General features: G+C 47.7%; 1 long non-coding RNA gene across 1 annotated transcript in view; it reads right to left on the bottom strand.

The window, feature by feature from the left end:
* LOC147726025 (uncharacterized) overlaps window positions 1–15,763 on the bottom strand; it is a 33,651-nt gene extending 17,888 nt beyond the window's left edge. The window contains exon 1 of the long non-coding RNA XR_015309408.1: window positions 15,707–15,763. This is a non-coding gene — a long non-coding RNA (uncharacterized LOC147726025). The remainder of the gene's footprint in view (window positions 1–15,706) is intronic.
* Window positions 15,764–24,341: the final 8,578 nt, after the last annotated feature.

Here is a 24,341-nt window from a genome sequence, read left to right on the forward strand (position 1 = left end):
ACACACCCAATCCATAATCCTATTACAGATAATTCAATGACTGAAATCGCCTCGTGAGCGATCCCCTTTTTTCTATGATGGATGTACCCCATGTTCCGGGCGAAGAAGAATGGGCGAGCTTATAAAAACATTAGTGAGCAGAGGAGCCAAAAAGTTGAGACAGCTTTCAATTGTCAATGGGAACCCCATCGGCCCTGGCACCTTGCCGTCAGCACTTTGGTTAATGGTGTCCGTAACTTCCATTAGGGTCATCTGAAAGCGAGATACAAGGCAAAGATCTATAGTAAAGATGTCAAGGGAAGAAGGTGCTGCATATATTTGACTGAAATGCTCCTCCCAAATGTTACTAACAATATAAGAGGAGCTGGAGCTAGATGACCTGTTAGTATATTTTAAATAGGCTACAGAGATCCAAAACAATTTGCTTTACCCAGCTGTGATGCCTGAACTAGCATTTCCCATTGTGCTACAACACCCTCCTGTCATCGTTTAGTGGTTATTTTTCTATATTGCTTGCACAGGAGGGCCACTACTGCAGAGCCCATGGCTTTAGATGCCAGGGTTAGGAGGAGGGCCCTATTTGCTGTTGAGGATTCAGAATTAAACCATCTTGGTGTGTCAGGTGTAGGAAGCCATCCTGACCCCCGAACAGGGATCGGTGAAGGCCTCCACCACCTGCGAATCATGGACCTCCACGTTCAGACACCGACTCCAAATTAGCCCCAATAATTACTTTGAAAAGTTGAGAAGGGTCGAGCAATCTCCAAACCAATCTCAAATTATCTGTAGCAGGTTGCAAATTGCAGGCTCCAATATCCCACCTAAACTTTCTTTTGGATGAAGTAATAGATTGACTTCAATGGGGTTGTGGTCATTATAGCATGATGGAGTAACAATGCTTGGTAAGAGTAAGTCCTCTAAGTTGCGAGTAACAAAAATATGATATATATTTGAGGGACTTCCATTCCCCCCAAAGGTAGGTACCCAAAAACTAGAAAACTTGCAAAGCCCAGTGCATTTACCAAATCAAGAAGAGAAAGAAATGACATTAATTCTGCACTCCATGGGTCAGTATTAACAGGGGGACAAGGTACTATAATCAGGTCCTCAAAATTATTAATGTAGAGCCGCATATTAAGGTCCTCAGCCCGACAGAGATACAGTGAGTGCCCTGACCGTGCTAAATCATCCACTGTTTTGGAGATAGTTATGAATAATGGTTGAAATGTCGTGTATGGTCTACAAATAAAGTCATTATTATAAAAATATACAATGTGCAGGTTCAAAACTGTTTTAACAACTGTAATTTGAAAGCTGCTATCATGGGACTATGTGGTTTTGATGTGTACCCTAGAGCAGTGCTCACCCAGGTGGCCAGCCTGTCCGATGAGAACCCGCAACGTGAAGAAATGGCAGAGACACTGAAGCAATGGTGCCTATCTACAAATACAGGTAGTGTATCCCATGTTTCTTGAAACAAGATGATGTCGTAGCCCTGGAAAAAATGGAGCCAATTCAGTAAATTGAGCTTTGATCTAAAACCGGCCACATTCCAGCAAAGTATTTTGAGTGACTGGGGGACATATTATCAACAACTAGCGATATTTATCGCTAAAGGAGCTTAGCGATATTTGTTTTATCGTCGCGCATCACCGATTTTATCGCAGAGATAACGTGCTATTAGCAACGTTTATCTCAAATGCGATAAAATATCTGACGATAGAGGCTCAATGCGTGAATATCGCTGGAAATCCAGCGATATTCTGGCATTAACGCCAATAGGGTCTTAACCTGAATATCCAACTCCCATTGGATATACAGGTTAAGAAGTTGTCTGAGCAGGCGTTAGTTTTTGGCGATATTCGCACTTAGCGCAATTTTTTTTATCACTGTGCCTGCGTTTATAATAGGCGATAGCGTTGTTAGCGACTACATTTAGTCACTAACAGGTTGGGTACGCCCACTTTGCATGTCTGTAGCGATAAATATCGCTGACATGCAAAGGGGGCCCCAAACCGGTCGCTATCGCCTACAAGCAGTCGCTAACTGCTGTTAGCGACAGCTTGCTAATAGGGTGATGAAATTATCGTCGCTTTAGCTGGAAAAAGTCCAGTTAAAGCGCCAATAAGGCCCTTAATAATATGCCCCTCGGTTTCCCTGTCCTTGGTATTGCTCCTATTCCCAACAAGAGCCCCTGCATTGGCACTGACTGGGGACCTTACTGGATCCTCATTACGGGTAATTGGCAAATGAGGGTTCAACATCCTACTCTCAACCTCTACAATGGGGGTAGTAATAGTAGTGTGCACTATAGGTGTATCATTGCAGATAGGTATTTGGTTGGACGTTGATCAACTCTCATAAAGTAAATCTACATTCACCAGATCGCTGAGTGCAGAGAACATTTTAGTACAGGGGACATTGCAGGAAATACTTGAGATCTGGGTGTGGGAGCCTAAAAAAGGTACTGGGGGCCTGTAAAAGATCCCAGGGGAAGGCGAACAACCTTAGTTTCAGTTAAGCTGTTGGATTCTTTTATACTCAGTATACTATGGACACATGCAGGCCTTCAAAATGTTATGACAATACAGTCCACATGTTGTTTTCTGTGAATGTCCGAGCCAGCCCACCTGCCTCACCATTAATATCTCCCTGGGGCCCCAGGCACTAAAGGGTTTGTACTTGTATAACCAATGCGCAGCCTTATTCCTGAGCTGGTCCTATGACTCCTGTTGTCAAGTTCTTAAAGGGGAAACCCGAGCCAAAATCAAGACATAAGGGCATTTTGAAGGGAAGAGGCCCAAAATATCTTACCAGGTTCAGCAGCAGAACTACCAGCAGGCGGGGAGGGGGAGGGGGTTGCTGGATCGGGAGATGACACGCATGACAAACGGGATTACTCAGAACACAAATATAAGAATTTTCCCCAGTCTGACCCCCAATCCAAGGTATTTGAAGACTGTCCATGGGTATCTACAGTGAGCGAAGGTGGATTCTTAATTGCACCCAGCTGGGCAGTGTTGGTGGAATTATTTGAGAGTAATTGGTCAAGCACTAGTGAGCCACTGCCTTTATTGTTCATGTCCTCATTGTAAACCTGATTAAGGGCTCTACCCAGGAGACCCTCAACCCAATCCAATTGTCAGTCAATGGCTTGAGTTTCCACTCAAGAATATTACCAAACTTCACACAAAGAGCTTCAAGTGGGGGAGGGTCAAGTGGGGGAGTGTCAGGAATCGCATGTCTGACCGCCAGAGGATTGTGTTAGAGTTTGGGGTTGAGGTTGAGGTGCCATCAGGGGCAGGATCTGTGGAAGTAGCTGACTATTATTACTTGGGGTGGGGTGCTGTTCCTGGTTTGCAGCCACAGTTCTCCCAAATTGTCTTTTGCACTTAACAGCTGTATCAGGGAAAGACTGCAGTGATCAGAGATGTCCCCGTCGGGTGTAGACTCATCTGTATCGACCACATCAGAACAGTCACCGGGGCAAGCAGACACAGGTTTGTTGACCAACCCCATTCTCAAGTCAGAGACTGTTAATTGCAATAGAATCAACATTAGGATGCAGAGTCGGTAACACCTCATGAACCAAAGAGAATCTACACTCCGTCAATTCAATTCAATTCATGACAATCCCAACAACCCTTTCCAGCATGCTGTTGATAGAAACAGGAAAGTTTGTGGCAACAGCAACTACAACAACCTTGTGCTTCACCATAGTAGTTAGCAATATGTTTGCACCTTCCTACAAGTAGTACTCCATGAGTAAAGCAGGGTCACTGATTCCATATGAGATGAAATACAGAGAGAGGACCCAGCCCAGCCTTGTTCAGCCGCGGATGGGCGCAGATGGCACCCTTGGCCTGGGGTTCGCCAAGCTTGGCCCGCGAACGGCCCGGGGTGCATGTCTGCACATCGCTTTTCAGCGGGTATATGGAGGCCCAGCCCCCCTCCAGGACCAGTTTGCAGGTGGGATCCGCACGATGGAAGATGGGGCATGCAGTCTGCATTGCTGATGAAGATTCAGGGGGTCAGAAGCCATTATGCCCAACACAAAAGTCACCCGCGGAGTATGCCTGCACAGCGCTTTTCACTCCAAAATCTAGTGTACGTCTAACAACATAAACTTGTTTTCTCTTCTACACCAAATCCCTTTCGAAATGTGGATGACTGCAATATACAATAATCTATAGCAGTTCAATTAGAAGGTAGTCCAATTCTGATACATGCATGAGGGGATAACAAAAACCTACAAACATCTATGGTGTGTATCCCAATCCTATGTACACTGTGATGATTAAGCAGACTCCTCCTTTCCAAAAGGTCGATGTGTTTCGGCCTATCTGGACAAGAGAAAAAGAAAAAGAGCCAAAAAAATATACAATACATCTTTCAAATGTCTTCTCTAGGTGTCACCCAATAAGTATTTTTTGAAGAAATAATAAGAAAAATACCATGTACCCAGAGAATGGTTACACTTTCAACTCTCCATGGAAGAAAATCACATCACTTGCAGAACCTCTTATTAGGCATTTCTTTCCCTAATTCTTAAGCCAGTCAGTCCAATCACCCGAAAAGTGCAAGAAGACACATGACTGAAGACAGTGGGAACAGCAACAATGTAGGTCTCTATCATCACGATAGACTGTGCCAGGGTCCTTTGTCACCCATAAAGAAAGAGAACAACAGGGGCGGTGGGTGACATTTGAAAGTGGTGGGCCGCAAAGTGATTAGCATACAGCACCGTAGGGCGCGAGCGCAGCGAGCGAGCCCGAACCCCAAAAGGGGGAAAATTTTGAAAAAAAATGAAGAAAAATCGTGCATTTTCAAGCAAATTTGAGAAAGCAGGAAGGTTAATAAAGCAATTGTGAAAGTGCAGTTATTACATTAATAGATGGCATAACATAGGTAGCTGCTTATTCAGTATAACCACATAGCTTCATACATTCCGTCCTATTACACTCAGGTGCTGAATTGAGACTATAAGACTTTCACGAAAATCTCAGCTCTAAGAGTAGAAGAAGTTGCACAGCAGTGTAAATTATGGTTTTGCCTATTTGTTGTGTGGCCATCGCCACCAGCCATGCACACTACACATTCGCCTATGATCTGGCACCTTTGTTTTAGTTCTGAATGCTTCCTATAAGGAGCACTCTAGACCTAGCACACCGATCCAACTGCAGACCAATCCTGAAGGGCCTAGTCTATTCCACGAAAAACTGATTGAAATGTGAGCGTTAACATAGTTCTGCAACTACCTTGAAGAAGAAAACCTTTTCCTCTGACTGGGATCTGCCCTAGAAGAGGCACAGACTCTGCACAGATCTCTATAACGATTTACATACAATAGTGGACACAAGCTTGATCAATACCCTTCTGTAATAAATGGTGCACACGGACACGCTGCACTGCAGACTGCCTGGTAGTGGAACTAATGAGGTGAAACTTTGGCCGAGATAGCGTTAACGTTTAAAAATTACAAACCAAGGAGGTAACAGTAGTACAAAATGCGCCGCATTATGCCACATAATATGCCCTCTTTCATGCCACACATAATTTTCCCTCCCTGCCGCATAATTCCGGTGGACCTGCATTTATGCATCAGTGGATTACGATCAGCCAGACACAAAGTATGCCCATGAAAGAATTACAATTTGCTTTATTATGCTCTATGTTTCGTTAGGTTTTTATTAAAAGACTACATAAAGCATACCCGCATATAAAAATGTAAAATCATACTCAACAGTAAATGAAACAATGGAATTTATCTACAAAGTTTTATTCCCCACATGCCTTAACTTAAACTTCTTTGGTTTGCTCTCAAGCATACATTTGAATTACACACTGTGGCAGCCTATTATTAAACAAACATTTTTGCCATTAATCAGGAATTTATGGTTGTGACGAATTCTTTCTGTCAGTCTTCTCAAGAAGCAAAGGTTTGGGACTATTGCTTCTTTCCTTCAAATTACAGGGTTCAAAGAGAATTAAATTGGCCAGAACCTCGAGGAATAGCCATATTACCACTGAGTGTTAGAGTCGCACAATTGACCAAGTACAGCACTTTAAACTCAGAGAGATGACTGCACTTAACTAAGTTAAAGAAAGGCTCACTGTACATGTAGTTTTAATTTATATGCATTTCCATTTTTAAGAGCACGGAAGAGGCCCAAAAGGACTGCAGACACTGTACAGTCACATAAAAAGAAACATTTAACCGTGTTTTGTTATAGGGTGGGTGCAAACAATGGATAAGCAGATACATGACGACTGTAGAGGGCAGCAAATGAAATGAAGAACAATGAGTCAGCCCAGGGCTCGTGGGCTGCTGGGAGGAGGGGACTTTCAGCAGTGGAAGTTGAGCAGAAGGAGGTGAGTGGGTGATATGAAGGTCTTTCATTAGTAGGTAACTTTTGTTCACCGACAAGTGTGATAAGTGGAACCTTTTCAAATGTTGAGAAAGCAGGGCAGTTTCTAATTTTGCAGTGATCAGACCGTCTCTCTAATTTAGGCGACACCATTGAGACTACAAGGTTTCCAAAATTGATGAGATACCAGAGGGATATGATGTGTTAGCTCTCATGTGAACCATTGCTATTTTAGCTGCAGTTACGGTGAGCAAAGGCATCAGAATAAAGTGCATCGTATGCAACAAGCTCGCTGTGCCTCTATGCTTGCGTGCAGTTATGACAGTATTGCATTTCGATGGGCAATGTATAACTAGCACAATAAACAACCAAGTTTCTACCCATATGTGAAAGACACCTATCCATTCTTGCATTCACTCACTGTCTCAACATACACACACTCACATTAAGACAAGCCTGACCCTCACTCCTGCACTGAGTCACTATAACAACTCACACATCATTTCACAAAGCATCCACTCACACTATCCCACACAAGACCCTCACTTGTTTACGCACTTGTACATTCACTCACTCATCAAGCACCAGCTCACACAAGACCCCTACACATGCACTCACTCATAGCAACAAACCTAGGCATCTGAAAAGGGGGGAAAAATCATGCAAAAAATGACTGGAGTCATACATACTTTCAAAGAAACACGACAGAGGGTGTTCTGGGAGCAACACACTTCTTGTTAAATGGTTCAAGACTCTTTTGTCAATAGGATTTTAACATTAGAAGAAAGGCTAGTCTTAAAGACTGAAAGTGCAATGGTGTGTAGTGGAACTGGAACATCCAGAGGCAGAGGGGAGTCTCTGACACTATTTTTTAGCTGTTGGAGGGTGTGGCGGAGTCTGGTCTGGGAGCTACTCACTCAGGCAATAGGGTAACTTGAGAGCTCTGCCTCAAAGTCCATCTCTTCAGCCTTCCATCCATCGGTGACTCCTTTCGGTCATCTCCTCCAGTGGGTCAAGCTCCCATTTGATTGAAAAGAAATTCTATCATAACCTAGAATTTGAGGCAGAGCTCTCAAGTTACCCTATTGCCTGAGTGAGTAGCTCCCAGACCAGACTCCGCCACACCCTCCAACAGCTAAAAAATTGTGTCAGAGACTCCCCTCTGCCTCTGGATGTTCCAGTTCCACTACACACCATTGCACGGTACAGCAGAAGTGTCATGCATGATTCCTTTCAAACGCACGTACAAGAAGACGAGGGTGCTTGTGCGGCCCCGTGCACGACTATGAAATTAAAAAGGAGGATATATTAATTTACAGTGCATGCGAGGTGATCCACAGCAGGAAAGCCAGCGAACGACAAGCACACTTTGTTATCTGCAAAGCACTTTGTCACTACATGACACGAATGGAGTCGCAATACTTCTACTTAGTCTGTCAACTATATACTGACTGATAGTGTACTCACTATTATCATGCAAGATATCACGATCGACGACGGGTCGAGACACGGAGACAGTGAGACTCGAGGAGTCGAGATTGATAAATGAAACCACACAGGGGCAGACACAGGCAGGCTGGCTGTAGGGCAGACACGACACCACGAGGCGACTAGTCACTAGAACCGGATCCTGCCTGCCATCCGACATCAGCAGCCTGATTAGCGCCACGCGCCGCGAAATGGCCAATCACTGCATGACTACATTCAAGTCAGACACAGTGATTGGCCATTATGCAGTGCGGCTGAGCAGCAGTGCACCACCCACGTGTGGCATTCAATAATGGATTGCCCTTCCCTGCTGCGCCATGACTGGCCAATCCTGGCGCTGCATGCAGCACCAGGATTGGCTAGGAGGGCACACTGACTGCTCGCCCTCTCGCCCTTCCTAACGCTGGGGGCTGCTGCCCGGCTAAACCAGCACCCCCCTGGTTACTCTCTATGAGGGGGGGCCTAACTGCGCATGCTCGGGCAAGTTTCCGCCCCATGCTTCACTTGCGCGCTAGGGGTAGCTGTCTCTGCTGCTGCAGCATGAGCCCTGCTGTCACTCAAGCTGTGCAGGACAGCCCCCTACGCGCAGCACACTCCATGAAAACTCAGGTGCTGCCCGGATTCCAGGCGGGGCTCGGCGGCGGCGTTTAAATAAATTACTCAGTGGCGATTATTTTGTAAAACAACATTTTGTACAACATTTGCCTTGCAGCCACGGGTCCATGTGGGCTAGTGGGGCTACGCCGCTACGCCCCAATGGACGCACCGCGGCTGGAGAACATTAAAAGAAGAAATAGAGGGGCAGATTTACAAGGCACTTGCGATGCAGTTGCACCTCCGTTGAGTCACTTCTGTGATGCAGTGGCGACGTAAAGCAAGCGCCATGCTGCAACGCATTTACAACGTGACGCATCTAGGTAGATGCGTCACACTGTAAACCCCTATGCTACATTATACCTGCGTCTGGCCAGCAGTTGAAGAAGGTTTGAAGTTTGAGCTTTCATCTCCACATGCAACCCAGAAGAAAAAGATGAGACACTGGAAATGAGGCTAACGCGTAGAAAGTGAGGATAGTGGACCTGATTTCCTTGTGCCCACTTTTGCCTTCTATATCCCGCTGTGTGCCCGCTCGTCCCCGTCCATGCTCTTTCCCGCTGCTGCCTCCCCTGCGCCCCCCCCTGTGCTCCCATTTGCCGCCCGCCTCCCAGCTGCTCCTCCCTCCCACTCTCCCTCATATGGAGGCCGCGCAGTGGTGAGGAGAGCTACCTTTGACCCTGTCACCAGGCAGGTCGCTCCCCCACACCACCACACAGCCCTCTTGTGTGCCCTGAGCCGCTGCTGCCGCTCAATCTGGTTTGTGCCTGAGTGGTTCACATTTGCTGTGCTGCTGTACTTGTGCCCTTCTGTGGCTCCCTTGCTGTGTGTACACCCCGCTCTGTGCCCCCAACTGTTTAGTTACCATTGTTGTTGTTGCTGTACTCTTGTGCCCCTCTATGCCCACTTTTGCCTTCTGTATCCCGCTGTGTGCCCGCTCGTCCCCGTTCATGTTCTTTCCCGCCGCTGCCTGCCCTGCGGCCCGGCCCCTTGTGCTCACATTCGCCGTCCGCTCCTGCCGCCCAGCTGCTCTTCCCTCCCACTCCCCCTCATATGGAGGCCGCCAAGCGGCTGTGTAGCGGGCGTGCACAGCAGGCACACCACTGGCATGCCGAAGGTGCACCTAAGGCAAGCCCGTCTGCGCCTGTCCGTGCCTAAATCGTGCCCAGTGCCAGGACCCCTGGCCCTTGCACTCACCACGACTCACACCACCATTACTACTCCAGCACCCTCCTCGCCGGACGGTCACGCACCTGCTGCCTGGCCACACAGGAGCGCACACAAGGACCCTTCTCCTTCCGGAGCTGCATCTTCACCAGCATCTGGCCTGCAAACCCACACACAGAAGAACCGAACTTCCTCAGATGCATCCTGCTCAACACCCGATCCGCCCACAAACACGCCGTCAAACTCTGGGACCTACTCGACACCAACGCCCCAGATGTCCCCTTCCTGATGGAGACCTGGCTGACACCCCAGCCTCTGACCTGACTGAAAAACTACAGGCTCGTGGATACCCAACAAGGATTATAAATAAATGCCAAAAACGTGCAAGGCACCAACCGAGAGAAGCTCTCCTAGAGAGAAAACCACCCTTGGAAAGTACAACACCGCTAACTTGTGTTACCACGTTGAATGCCATCTCCAACCAAGTGTCCAAGAGCATTAACAGAAATTGGTCTATTCTCTGGACTGGCAATCTCCGCTGGGAAAAGCCACTGATTTCCTATAAAAAATCTTCTAGCCTAAAAGACACATTGGTGAAAACCAAGCCCAAAGCAAAGAAGTCGACTGACAGCCATTCTCTAACAAAGGTTTGGGGCCTACCCGATGTCACAGGACACTTTCGCTGTGGTAACTGCAGCGTATGCCACCTAACGAACAACACCAAAACTTTGAACATTGAGATCGGCAAAGTGTGGAGACAACAATCCCACACGAACTGTAACAGCTGCAACGTTGTATATCTGATTGAATGTACATGCAACAAACGCTACATAGGAATGACAACAAGAAAGGTGAAGCAGAGAATCTGTGAGCATCGCAGCACCATCCGCTGCAAGAAAAACGCAACTAAATTGACTGACCATTTCTTTGAACACAATCGCACGCCCAACGACATGAGATGGACAGTGATTGAGCAAATCACCCCTGGTCCTAACATGCAGAAACGCCTATATGAAAAGGAACAAAGATGGATATATAGACTATCCACACATGTCACAGGACTCAATGACAATATTCCTTGGGCCAGCGTCATGTAATCTGATACTCGAGTGACATGAACAGTCTCTGATTTTCCAAGCGCCTAATAATGGTCAGATTTGTGATCTTTCTCTCCCTTCAATCAAAGTCTACTCCCCCCTTAAAAACCGAGCTTGTAGCTATAGCTTTTCCTTTATTCTGGCCCTTCCTCTTGTATATATGTCCCCTTCATTCTAAACAAACCCGGTGCTCTCGCTGAAAATGTGGGTTTAATTCCCAAGGTATGGTGGAGATGATTAAAAACTCCCCATCCAGTCCCAACTCGAGTGCAATTTAATTATTTATCAACTTTCATTCTGAACCTCGAGTGTAATCTACTCACTTTGAACCTCTGTATACCTATTACCCTGGAACTAACGCCTAGCGACGTTAGTTCCAGCAGAGCCCCTAGTCCTACTACCATTTTCACCTACTATACGCTCTCAGTAGTGCGTCATCACGCACGTGCGCCTCCCCGCCCACCCCGGAAACCGACCTGACTCTACTAATCCTGCCGGCCGATTCACAACGCTTAGCGGGGAGGCACGGAGAGGCAAGTAGGTACACTGCCATTGAACCTCGCAATAACTGTAAGTAATTTAATTTCTGGCGGCCCGAGCACCGATCTATTACTGGTCGACGCCCTGTGAGCCCTTCTCTTTGACTAGTGTTTTTCTTCCCTTTCCCCGCCTTAGAATACGTTATCTTGCGAGGCTAACCTTCCCTCTACCCCGTGAAGCCAAAAAGACCTGAAACAGGAGTAAGCCCTGATCGCCTTCTGGTCTTTTACGTGTGTGGTGTCTGTTTGTCTGTCTAGTGTGACTGTATGTATAATTGGATAAAGATCTCACGTCGTTGTTAATTCACGCTAATGTTAATGTGAGAAGTCGAGCCACGCACAACTAATTGCTGAGTGTTTTCGACTGATGAAATAACGACTTATTAATCACTGAGCACGCCAAAATTGATAAAGTGTGCTTGTTCAAGCCTCAGACAGGCTCAGTCTTAGTTTAATACAACGTATGTAAGCACCATCATAAGTAGACAATCATGATTAGTCTTACATAACACAACCGACCATAATGACTTCTGAATGGGATGCACAGCAAGCAAGCAGACACGTGAGAGTCAGCACAGCACCTCGTTACAGGCTTGTAACAAGTATATTCGTGACTTTTTCTTTCTCTCTCTACAGGTCTTTTTGCATTTCTCCCGCCCATTTGGGTGTGAGTTTTTGCCTACAACAGATTTTTGTCTGTAGCTCTAAGGAATCTAGGATTGGCAGGACGTTAGTGTGCCCTGACCACCCATTTTCCTATGGTCCTGAAGAAAACCCGGTAATTTCCATCCGACGGGTTGAAACATGTAGACCTAACACATAGTGATACACATGGTCATAATATACCTCTTTGTATCCATACACTTGATTTTATTATTGTCCAGTAACTTGCAAATAAAATTATTTTTCACACAAGTATACCAGGACAATTTTTAACACTTTTTTGTTCACTTCACACACACAAATACCAGCTCCACTGTAATCCATGTGTCGCAGCACACCCTGATGGCATTCGGCTATCATGGTGGACCCCGATGATGAAGCATGTCACCATCCAGGTTGGTGAGTGAGGGGTTTTTATAAAAGAAGAACTCTCTTCTTTTTGTAGTCATCCCATTCAGACTATTTTCACCAGGCAGCTTCTGATGGTACTCCTCTTATGTTGATTTCATATTGGAACCCAGGGTACTAGGAGTACTCTCCGTTCACCTTTGTGAATTTATCCCTTACTCTCTTTATTGTTTAACTATGACCTGGCTGACCCCCCACTTCGGCGGCCAAAATTGCCATAGCCATCCCTGAAGGCTTCAAGATAACCCACAAGGACCGCACCAACGGAGTAGGTGGAGGAATTGCCATAGTTCACAGAAACACCCTCAAAATCTCAACAGGGGCCGATGACACCCTCAGCACCGCCGAACACCTGCACTTCAAGAACCACACCGACCCCAACACAACCCTCAGAGGCACCCTCGTCTACAGATCCCCCAGACCCACACCTCAGTTCAGCGACTCCATCGCCGACTTCATCAGCACACACGCCATCGCCTCCACGGACTACATCCTCCTCGGGGACCTGAACTTCCACCTCGAGAACAACAACGACTCCAAGACCTCCACCCTGATCGACAACCTCGGCAACCTCGGACTCAGACAACTCGTCACAACACTCACTCACTCCGCCGGCCACATGCTTGACCCCATATTCTCAGCAAGCACGCACGTCTCCTTCGACCGCACCACGAACTCCACTGGACTGACCACCACTGTATCCACTTAACCTTCCAGAAACCCACCACCCACCACTGCACCTAGCCGATGCTTCGCCGCAGGTGGGGCAAGATCACCAAGGACCAGCAAACCACCGCCCTCCCCCAAAGCCCACCCGCCTGACCCCCGACGCCGCAGCCCGCAACCTCAGACAGTGGATCGACCACTGCGCCAACACCCTTGCCCTGCTCAAGAAACCCCCCAACACCCAGCCTAGCCAGAGAGCCAGGTGGTTCACCGTAGACCTCCAGGCCTCCAAGGGAACCTGCCGAAAACAACTGTTGAAAAATCTGGACCCGCGAAAGAACACCGGAAAGTTACACAGCCCACAGGAATGCCACCTGCCAACACCACCAACTCATCAGGTCCGCCAAAAGGACTACCTTCAGAGACTGCATAGACAACAATGCACACAACAGCAAAGAGCTCTTCAGCATAGTGAAGGAAGTCTCCAACCCCAGGTCCAACACCAACGACATCCCACCTCCACAAGACCTGTGCGACTCGCTGGCCACCTTCTTCTATCGCAAGATCGCAGACATCCACGCCGTCATCATCCTGGCAACCGCCGGCACCCCCGCCCCCAAAGCCACTACCCGCACCAACCGCCTGCTCACCTGGACCAACATCAACAACGACGACACCATCAAGATCATGAACACCGTCCACTCCAGATCCCCAGAAGCCCCCGGCGCACACCACATATTCAACAAAGCCAGCAGCACCCTTGCATCCCATTTCTGGAAAACCATCAACATCTCCTTTGAGAAAGCAACATACCCGGAGAGCTAGAAACACACAGAGATCAACGCCTTACTAAAGAAACCCAAGGCGGATCCCAAGGACCTAAAGAACTTCCGACCCATCTCCCTGCTCCCGTTCCCGGCGAAGGTCATAGAAAAAGACGTCAACAAACTACTGACCAGCTTCCTCAAAGGAAACAACATCCTGGACCCGTCCCAATCTAGAATCTGTAGCAACCACAACACCGAAACTGCCCTCATCCCTGCCACTGATGACATCAGGATCCTGCTCGACAACAGAGAAACCGCGACCCTTATCCTCCTGGACCTGTCAGCCGCTTTCGACACAGTCTGCCAGCTCACACTAAAAGCATGCCTCCACGACGCCGGAATCCAAGAGAAGGCCCTGGACAGGACCACCTCCTTCCTCACTGGGAGACCCCAGAGCGTCCGCCTCCCCCCTTCCTCTCCAAAGCCACAGAGATCATCTGCGGCGTACCCCAAGGATCATCCCTCAGTCCAACGCTGTTCAACATATACATGGCACCGCTCGCCCATGTCGCCCGTCGCCATGACCTAAACATCATCTCGTACGCTGACAACACCCAGCTGATCCTCTCGCTCGCCAAGGACCCCCACACCGCCAAAACCAACCTCCACGAAGGAATGAAGGTCGTCGCCGACTGGATGAGGTACAGCTGTCTGAAGCTGAACTCGGACAAGACGAAGGTCCTCATCCTCGGTTCCACCCCCTCAGCTTGGGACTACTCCTCGTGGCCGATGGCACTAGGAGCACCCCCTACACCCACCAACCACGCACGAAACCTGGGTGTCATCCTCGACTGCACACTCTCCATGACAAAGCAGGTCAACGCCGTCTCCTCCTCCTGCTTCAACACCCTCCGCATGCTCCGTAGAATCTTCAAGTGGATCCCAACTACAACTAGAAGGACGGTCACCCAGGCCCTCGTTAGCAGTAGACTGGACTATAGCAACGCACTCTACGTAGGAGCCCCTGCCAAAAACCTGAAACGGCTCCAACTCATCCAGAACGCTTGATCCTCGACATCCCGCGCCGCAGCCACATCACACCCCATCTGAGAAACCTGCACTGGCTCCCTATCAACAAGAGGATAACCTTCTAGCTTCACACCTACGCACCCAAGGCACTCCACAACACCGTACCAGCGTACCTCAACAGCCGACTCAGCCTCTACACCCCGTCCTGCCAGCTCCGCTCTGTAGACCGTGCCCTCGCCACTGTTCCCCGCATCCGAAGAGTGACCGCTGGCGGCAGATCATTCTCCCACCTCGCAGCCAGGACGTGGAACACGCTCCCTATCCGCCTACGGCAGACTAAAGACCTCCTAACCTTCAGGAGACTCCTCAAGACCTGGCTCTTCGATCAGTAGCAGCGTTCGCCCCCCCTCTCCTCCAGTGCCTTGAGACCCTCACAGGTATGTAGTGCGCTTTACAAATGCTATGATTGATTGATTGATTGTGAGGGGGAGGATCAGAAAGCAGTGATCTATTCTATGAGGGATAAACAGACAATCCAGTGGTGATTACAGATGCCTCTTGCACCCGGTAAAGGATCCCTTGGCATGCAGTGACGAAAGCTGAAGCTCATAAGAGCGGGAAACTGAATGGCTCAGTTTTTTATCAATACCCAAATATTAGTTATATGACTGACTCATAGACAGGATTCTCCAAGCCATTATCAAAAGAGTTAGGGGCATTTTCAAAGTTCCTAGTTAGATTAAAGATCAAGATAGGGAAAAAACGTGTGTGTTCAGTAACAGTGAGGGGGCACAGATTCTGATACTTACTCTGTTCACTGCTGAGATCAATATTTGAAATGATTGGTCCATGGTGTGTTTGATCATGTGCAATCACATGAAGTTACCATGATAACACCCACATACTCTACTCCCACTTACCGTGCAAGCTGTAGAAATGTAAATGGGCTTCTCAGGTGTGTGCTTCTTCAGAATATCTGCGAAAAAAAGCAATACTTTGTTTATTTCCATCATCATAACTTTGACTGGACAGGCAGGAAGTGAGACCAATTGTAATCTGATATTAAACTGCACTGCAGCCTATGGATACCAACTTACCAAACTGAAGTACATGCTGGTGCGATGACCCATCTACATTGTTAGAGCATTAACTCCCTGTGCTGCACTGCTTCCCACTGTCGCTAACGCACCAGACTGTAGAGACACAACCCCTCCACACTGAACCCTATCCTCGGGGCACTACCACAATGTGCACTGCATCTTTAGACTCCGAACCACCACACTGCACTGTACGTTACTGACACTACCCCACCACACTGCACTGTACCTTACTGACACTACCCCACCACATTGAACTACATCCTTGGAGCACTGACACAATGATGGTTGCATCTTTAAACTACTAACCACCATAATGCACTGTACCATAGTGACACTCCCCACCACACTGAGCTGCATCTTAGGGGGACTGACACAATGTGAACTGCATCTTTAGACTACTAACGACCATACAGCACTGTATCAAAGGGACACCAGTGCACCCAACACTCTACATGTTGAGCACTGTAAATCATTTCACTACAACAAAAGGAGATTGAACTCACCAAACAGCATTGTGTAGTAGAGACACTAGTGCACAACAGTGTCCTGTGTACTAGGGGCTCTACCATATTGCACATCATTGCAGAGACAGTAATGCACCAGACCTTAATGTATGGTAGAGATGGGAATGCACCACAGTGCCCTGCATGTTGGGGGCTTCAACAAATCGCATTTCATCATCAAAGCATTACTCATCAAACTACACTGCTTCACACCAAAACTAACTCCACCACACTGTACCTTAAGACGACTGCCCAGCCACATTAAACTTCAACCTATGGGCAGTAACACAATGTGGACTGCATCTTTAGACTTCTAACCACCAGCCTGCACTACATAGAAGGGACAGTAATGCACCACAGCACCCTGCATGCAGGGGACTGTACGACCTTGCACTTCTTAATAGGGGCATTCATTCACCACACTGCACTGCATGGCAGAGGCACTTATGACACAACAGTGCCCTGCACACTCGGGTCTTTTAAAAATGCGCTTCATTGTAGGAGCATTACTCATCAAACTACACCGCTGCCCTCTGAAACTAACCCCATCACTCTGTACCGTAGGGCCACTGACCCATCACAATGAACTACAGGGCATATTACCAAGCAATAGCGATAATTATCGCTATTGCTTGGTTAGAGACAAACATTTACCGCTGCGCTGCGGCGATTTTTACCGCAAATAAACCTTGGTATTACCAAGGTTTATCGCAAATGCGATAAAAATCGCCGCAATGCATGAATATCGCTGAAAAGTCAGCGATATTCATGCATTACCGAGCTAATGCTCTTAGCCATGTTATCCACCTCCCATTGGATAACATGGCTAAGAACTGCTCAGGGCAGGTGTTAGCTTTTGGAGATATTCGCGCTTAGCGCGAATATCTCCAAAAGTTGGTAATAGGAGATAGCGATGTTAGCGACTGTTTCCAGTTGCTAACATCTTGGCACGCCCACTTTGCATGTCATTAGTGATAAATATCACTGACATGCAAAGTGGGGCCCAGATGGTCGCTATCTCCTACTAGCTGTCGCTAACTGGTGTTAGCGACAGCTAGGTAATAGAGAGATAATTTTATTTCCGCTTTCTTGGCTTTTAAAGCCAAAAAAGCGGAGATAAACCCCCTTGATAATATGCCCCTACATCCTCAGAGCAGTAACACATTGTGGACTGCATCTAAACATGAGCTATCCTTTGCATGGAGCGCCCTTTATGCAGCACGCTGCCAATGCTTGTTTTTGTGCTACGTTTGTTAACTTTACCATTGAACTCAGCTACAACTGAAGATTCCAGAGCCAATATTATGAACGGCCGCGCTGGCTCAGTCAGAGCAGAGCCCCCGCTTTTAAAGTCAATTCATTTACCCCGATATTTCTCCAAGTCCGAGCTTAGGGGCATATTACCAAGCAATAGCGATAATTATCGCTATTGCTTGGTTAGAGACAAAAATTTACCGCTGAGCTGCGGCGATTTTTACCGCAAATAAACCTTGGTATTACCAAGGTTTAACGCAAATGCGATAAAAATCGCCGCAAAGCATGAATATCGCTGAAAAGTCAGCGATATTCATGCATTACTGAGCTAATGCTCTTAGCCATGTTATCCACCTCCCATTGGATAACATGGCTAAGAACTGCTCAGGGCAGGTGTTAGCTTTTGGAGATATTCGCGCTTAGCGCGAATATCTCCAAAAGTTGGTAATAGGAGATAGCGATGTTAGCGACTGTTTTCAGTCACTAACATCTTGGCACACCCACTTTGCATGTCATTAATGATAAATTTCACTGACATGCAAAGCGGGGCCCAAGATGGTCGCTATCTCCTACTAGATGTCGCTAACTGGTGTGAGCGACAGCTAGGTAATAGGGAGATAATTTTATCTCCGCTTTCTTGGCTTTTAAAGCCAAAAAAGCGGAGATAAACCCCCTTGATAATATGCCCCTGAATTTTCAGACAACTGGCTGGAAGCACTGAGACAGATTTGCATCTTTCTGTTTTTAGACGTTGCTGTATGAAAGACTGCACTAGGTCAAAGGACTGCACCGCACTCACACAGCGCAAGCGCACCAAAAAAAAGGCACTCGAGACTGCTCTGGAGCAGGTTCGACCTTCATGATAGGCCCATGTTCGTACTGGTTTCTTATAGCATCGCTAAATCCCAGGCGTTCGGTGCACTCTATGGGGCATATTATCAGGCGGCAGCGCTATTTACTGCTGGTCGCACTTATCGTGAATTTTCTTATCGCCGGTTATTGCTGGAATTTATCGCAATGCTAGCGCTGTATTAACAATGCGTAGCACAATTGCGATAAATATTCCAGCGATAGCGGGGGAAATGAGCCAACATCGCTGAAAAAACAGCCATGTTGCATAAAAAACAGTGATAACCTTGCTGATACCACCCTGTGGTCTTATCACCATAATCCACCCCCCATGTAATGTATACATAAGTCATGATTTTTGCAGACGTTAGAAAGCAGCGTTAATGCCGAGTTAGCGCGAATATGATTATCGCTTCGCCGGATGGGGCCTCGTTGTAAATATCGCGATGCCTCATTAGTGATATTATTCCATGATGTTTTGTGAGGCACGCCTCCTTTGCATCTCATTAACGATGCGATGCGAGGCGTGCCATAAACGGGCGCTAAGTCATTGAAACACGCGCTAGCGTGTCCTTTTAAATAATGCGATAAACTTATCGCTGATTTTCGCCCGAAAACGGGAGCTAAAGCTGTGAAAATTGTATCTCCAGCCCTTGATAATATGCCTATATGTGTATGATGCTAGCGCTGCGAAATGTTCTGACCTTTATCGAGGCGCCACACAGAACATGAGACAAAATACAGTAATCGAAGATAGCCACAATGTGTCTCTCATTTTGGCTTTTTAAAGCTGCCAACTATTGTCTTCTCACAGAGAGACCAACGGGCGCAGTAAATTAGATTTGCCATAAATGTTGGCAGCATGAGGGAGAATCTGGATAAAAGGATATTAAATATCATTTCCACAGATCTGGCAGGTTAGCACGGCTCTTCTAGTTATGCAATAGAAAGTAGGTTTTAAGGAATGTAACATCTACATCAGGCCAGCGAGCTGAATAACAGCATATTTTCACAAAGCTGCCTTCTTCTGCACAACAACCGGGCTGGACTGTGAGAGGAAACCCTCACGCACGTCAATTGTGGCTATATGTGCATCTTAGCATGATGGGCATTATGAGCATCATGGACAGCACATGTAGAAGTTACTACAATGACTGATTCAATTAATCTACAGCAACAGTAATAGTATTAATAATTACATTAATAATAATGATGATATTAATACTACTAATAATAAGAATCATAATCATTATGATGATAACATTAATATTATGAATACTGATAATAATAATTAAAATTATGTTATGAATATAATATCAATAACAATCAAAATAACGATTATAATGATTATAATAATAATATGATTCGTTTTAATATTTATAATAACAATAAAATTAATAATGATAATTATAAAAGTAAAAATAGAAGGAAAGAAAACCACAAAAATAGGAGCTGTTAATAACCCTCCCACAATTATGCGCCTGAGCCTGCAGGTAAGTGCAATAAGCTATCAGAAACTTTCCCCCAAAAAATATAAAGAGCTTTTCAGGAGCCAAAACATAGGCTGAAAAAAACAGCTCCAGACTGCCATGGCGCTTCTGCAACCTCTGCTGAAGGAGTGGATACCAGAGTATGCAGCACTCCAGAGGGAGTTTGGGAGCTATCCACATGAAATGTTCATTTTGCAGGCATTTTCCGTATTTACTTACAGCCTGTTATGACACCTGGCATGCAGGGCAGCAATAAAGGCCCTCCACTTCTGTCTGTGTTGGGCAAGCCTCTGTTGGATGCCCCGGCTATTGTTCAGGTTCTTCATTTCTGTTTCCACAGTTCACCCGCAGGTGTTCTTTCACCTGCCTCTCTTCCGTTTCTGTTCTTGGGTTCTGTTGGGAGCTGTTCTTGTGATGGAGTCTTGTTATCTTCTGATGCTGTGTCCCATCCCTCTCCATCTTTTACTCATGGTGCACCTTGCATCTGCTGAGCAGTTCCTAGCTGGAAACGGTTCGTGGCCAGAACATGCATAAGATTTTTCTCAGATTACTGGTGTGAAAGCTGGACAGTTTGGTGATGCTGCTTTTCTTTGCATTCTGATCCATACAGGAGTGCAGACAGAATTTAGCATTAATAAAGCCAGTGCTTAATTTGTGCCGGTGGTTTCCGGTGCTCAGCACCAGCACTTAATTATCAGCACCAGCTCTATTGACAGTCCACAACATGGTTGCACTGTCTTTAATATTTCAAGATGAGCACAACAAACATATTTATATAATCAATATGTACTGAAAACAATTAATACTAAACTCCGATGACATTACTATACCTTTGTGTGGCCTGAAATAGGCTGACGTTTCACAATTAAAGAAGCGCAATGGTTATGTGTTATGTTGGTACTGTCTTCGTCATTGGGTGGTACAGGCTGCAGTGGCCTTCTGAGAAGGGCCCCTGCATTTCATTTTTTACAAATTAAGCACTATGTAAAGCCTTAGCTTGGTGTTGGTGCTGTACTGCGATGACCTCCACACATTGTTGAGCATCCTAAAGGCCTTTCTGGCCTTTTCAGTCTGCTTTGATGTCACTGTTGTAATATGACTAGTAGGTGTGAGATGTCATGTTTTTACAGGTGAGCACATAGTCAGTGATGTCATGCTTTTGCCAGTGAATTCTCGGTATGAGATAGGGCCGTGGTTATCAAACTGTGCGCCGCGGAGCCCTGGTGCGCCGTGAAGGGAAGCCAGGGGCGGCCGCACACGATGTGGGAAAGGAAGTGTTTAAGTTGAACTAAATGTGTCACTTTCGCCCCCCCCCCACCACCACCCCGCCTCCGTGATGAATAGGTTGCTCTGCCCCTAGAGCATCACGGCGGCGGGGGGGGGGGGGGGGGGGGGGCACAAACAGCGCACACAGGACTCGGCTACAGACATAGCTGTGAGGAAGATCCAGGCACTTCTTACTCAAAGGCAAAAGATGATGCCCATAATCCTGCATTTTGGCGCCTGGCAGTTCTAACCATTAAAAAAGACAATCAACTCTTTCAGCTGCTGATGAGCTGTGAAAGAGATGCTGGTCAGTGGCAGAAGGGAAGGAGTTGCAGCACAGGAGGGGGTCATGCTCCTTGTGAAGTCATGAGCACCTTCGGTTATTTAGATGCAAATAGCATTGAAAGAGTAAATGAAACTATTTTTTTCATTTTTTCCCCCTCAATTTTTATATAGAGCAAACCCATCCCAAACATATTGGAGTGCTTTACATGAGCACCAATGACACTTCATAAGGACATGTTCCTTTTTTAGATACGGAGAGATTAAGTTATTTGCCCAGGATCACAGGATGTTGAGCCAAAACCAGAATCAAACCTGATTCCTCAGTTCCAAAGTCGGTAGCTCTGACCTCAAGCTCCATCTTCTCCCCTCCTCTACCCATGCTCAGGACCTGTCCAGGGAGTACACTCTTAATATCTATGCCATACATCTGTGATTCCCAAAGTGTGCGCCGCAGCAACCTGGTGCGCCGTGAAGGGAAGCCAGGGGCGCCGCGCCGCTGTGCAGGATGTGGGTCTGAAAAAAATATATAATTATCCTCAAAATGTAGTGAAACTGCGAGCTGCCAATTTTGGAGCTGGGGAACCGGGTTCGACCCTCGGTGTCAGCTCAGAATCCTGTGTCATTCTGGGCAAATCACTTAATCTCCCGGCGCCTACAAAAACAGAATACATGAATGTATCCTTGTGTAACGTGACTGGTGCTCTTTGAGTCGAGTTTGCGCTATGTAAATCAACACCAAAAAAATAAATAAATAAATCCAGCCAACCAAAACACAGAAAAAGGGTAAAACTTTTCAAATGTCAAATGACATTCACGAACGTTCCTATTATGACGGCTTTTTCAAATTCATGTGCAAAGTTGTACCAAGTCCCTTATCAGGCAGAAAAATCACATTATTGATGAGATATATTTTGGATTCTTTAAATGGTGGAATCATTTAATGATTGGGAGAGAGAGAGGGTGTTCGTGCGCTGCTTAATAAACTTGTGGCGGTATCCCAGTGTTCTCTCTGGGAGCACAGATACGCATAAAATGACTGTCTTTAACCTCCATTGGGTGGGTGGGTGCAGGGTCAGGGTCCTGGTGGAGAGCGTTGGGTGGGTGAGTGGAGGGTTAGGGGCCTGGTGGAGAGCGTAGGGTGGGTGCAGGCTCAGGGGCCTGGTGGAGAGCGTTGGGTGGGTGGGTGGGTGTGGGGTCAGGGGCTTGGTGGAGAGCGTTGGGTGGGTGAGTGGAGGGTTAGGGGCCTGGTGGAGAGCGTAGGGTGGGTGCAGGCTCAGGGGCCTGGTGGAGAGCGTTGGGTGGGTGGGTGCGGGGTCAGGGGCCTGGTGGAGAGCGTTGGGTGGGTGCAGGCTCAAGGGCCTGATGGAGAGCATTGGGTGGGTGGGTGCAGGGTGGGGGGCCTGGTGGAGAGCATTGGGTGGGTGCAGGCTCAGGGGCCTGGTGGAGAGCGTTGGGAGGGTGGGTGGGTGCGGGATCAGGGGCCTGGTGGAGAGCGTTGGGTGGGTGGGTGCAGGGTCAGGGGCCTGGTGGAGAGCGTTGGGTGGGTGCAGGGTGCGGGGTCAGGGGCCTGGTGGAGAGCGTTGGGTGGGCGCCTTATGCCCTGATGCAGCCGCACTCTGCCAGCTTCTGTCTTTGCCTCACTTCTCGTTGAGGGGTCGTCACTCGTGACTGCTGCATGTTAGAGAGTGTGAGGGAAGAAGGGTGCAAGACAGAGGGGAGAAGGGTGCAAGGAGGAGGGGAGAAGGGTGCAAGGAGGAGGGGAGATGGGTGCACAGCAGAGGGGAGAATGGTGCAAGGAGGAGGGGAGAAGGGTGCAAGGAGGAGGGGAGAAGGGTGCACGGCAGAGGGGAGAAGGGTGCACGGCATAGGGGAGAAGGGTGCACGGCAGAGGGGAGAAGGGTGCACGGCAGAGGGGAGAAGGGTGCAAGGCAGAGGGGAGAAGGGTGCCAGCCAGAGAGGAGAAGGGTGCAAGGCAGAGAAAAGAAGGGTGCAAGGCAGAGGGGAGAAGGGTGGAAGGCAGAGGGGAGAAGGGTGGAAGGCAGAGGGGAGAAGGGTGCAAGGCAGAGGGGAGAAGGGTGCAAGGCAGAGGGGAGAAGGGTGCAAGGCAGAGGGGAGAAGGGTGCACGGCAGAGGGGAGAAGGGTGCACGGCAGAGGGGAGAAGGGTGCAAGGCATAGGGGAGAAGGGTGCCAGCCAGAGAGGAGAAGGGTGCCAGCCAGAGAGGAGAAGGGTGCAAGGCAGAGAAAAGAAGGGTGCAAGGCAGAGAGGAGAAGGGTACAAGGCAGAGGGGAGAAGGGTGGAAGGCAGAGGGGAGAAGGGTGCAAGGCAGAGGGGAGAAGGGTGGAAGGCAGAGGGGAGAAGGGTGCAAGGCAGAGGGGAGAAGGGTGCAAGGTAGAAAAGGGTGCAAGGCAGAGGTGAAGTAGGGTACAAGGGGAAGGGGAGAAGGGTGCAAGGTGGAGGGAAAGAAGGGTGTAAGGCGGAGGGGGAAAGGGTCCAAGGGGGATGGTGATGAAGTTAAAAATGTGTCCCCCCCCCAACGAAAACATTTCTGAGGATACCCATGATCAGAGCCCACCTCACGTAAACTTCTTGTAACGCCACAGAGCTCCTTGAGCCTTTCTCTAGCCTGGTTACTTTTAGTGGGAGTAGTTTATACTACTCTATGTATGCATTGAAATGTACTTTATATGATCTTTGTGATTGCAAATAAAGATTTATGACAGTGATGGCGACTCTCTGAATCCTTCATCACGTCTAGGCTTGTTTCTTCATGTAGACCAGTGGCTCCCAAAGGGTGCGCCGCGGCACC

The sequence above is a fragment of the Lissotriton vulgaris genome, chromosome 3_1 (assembly GCF_964263255.1).
Source record: "Lissotriton vulgaris chromosome 3_1, aLisVul1.2, whole genome shotgun sequence".
In the NCBI taxonomy this organism is placed as follows: Eukaryota; Metazoa; Chordata; class Amphibia; order Caudata; family Salamandridae; genus Lissotriton; species Lissotriton vulgaris.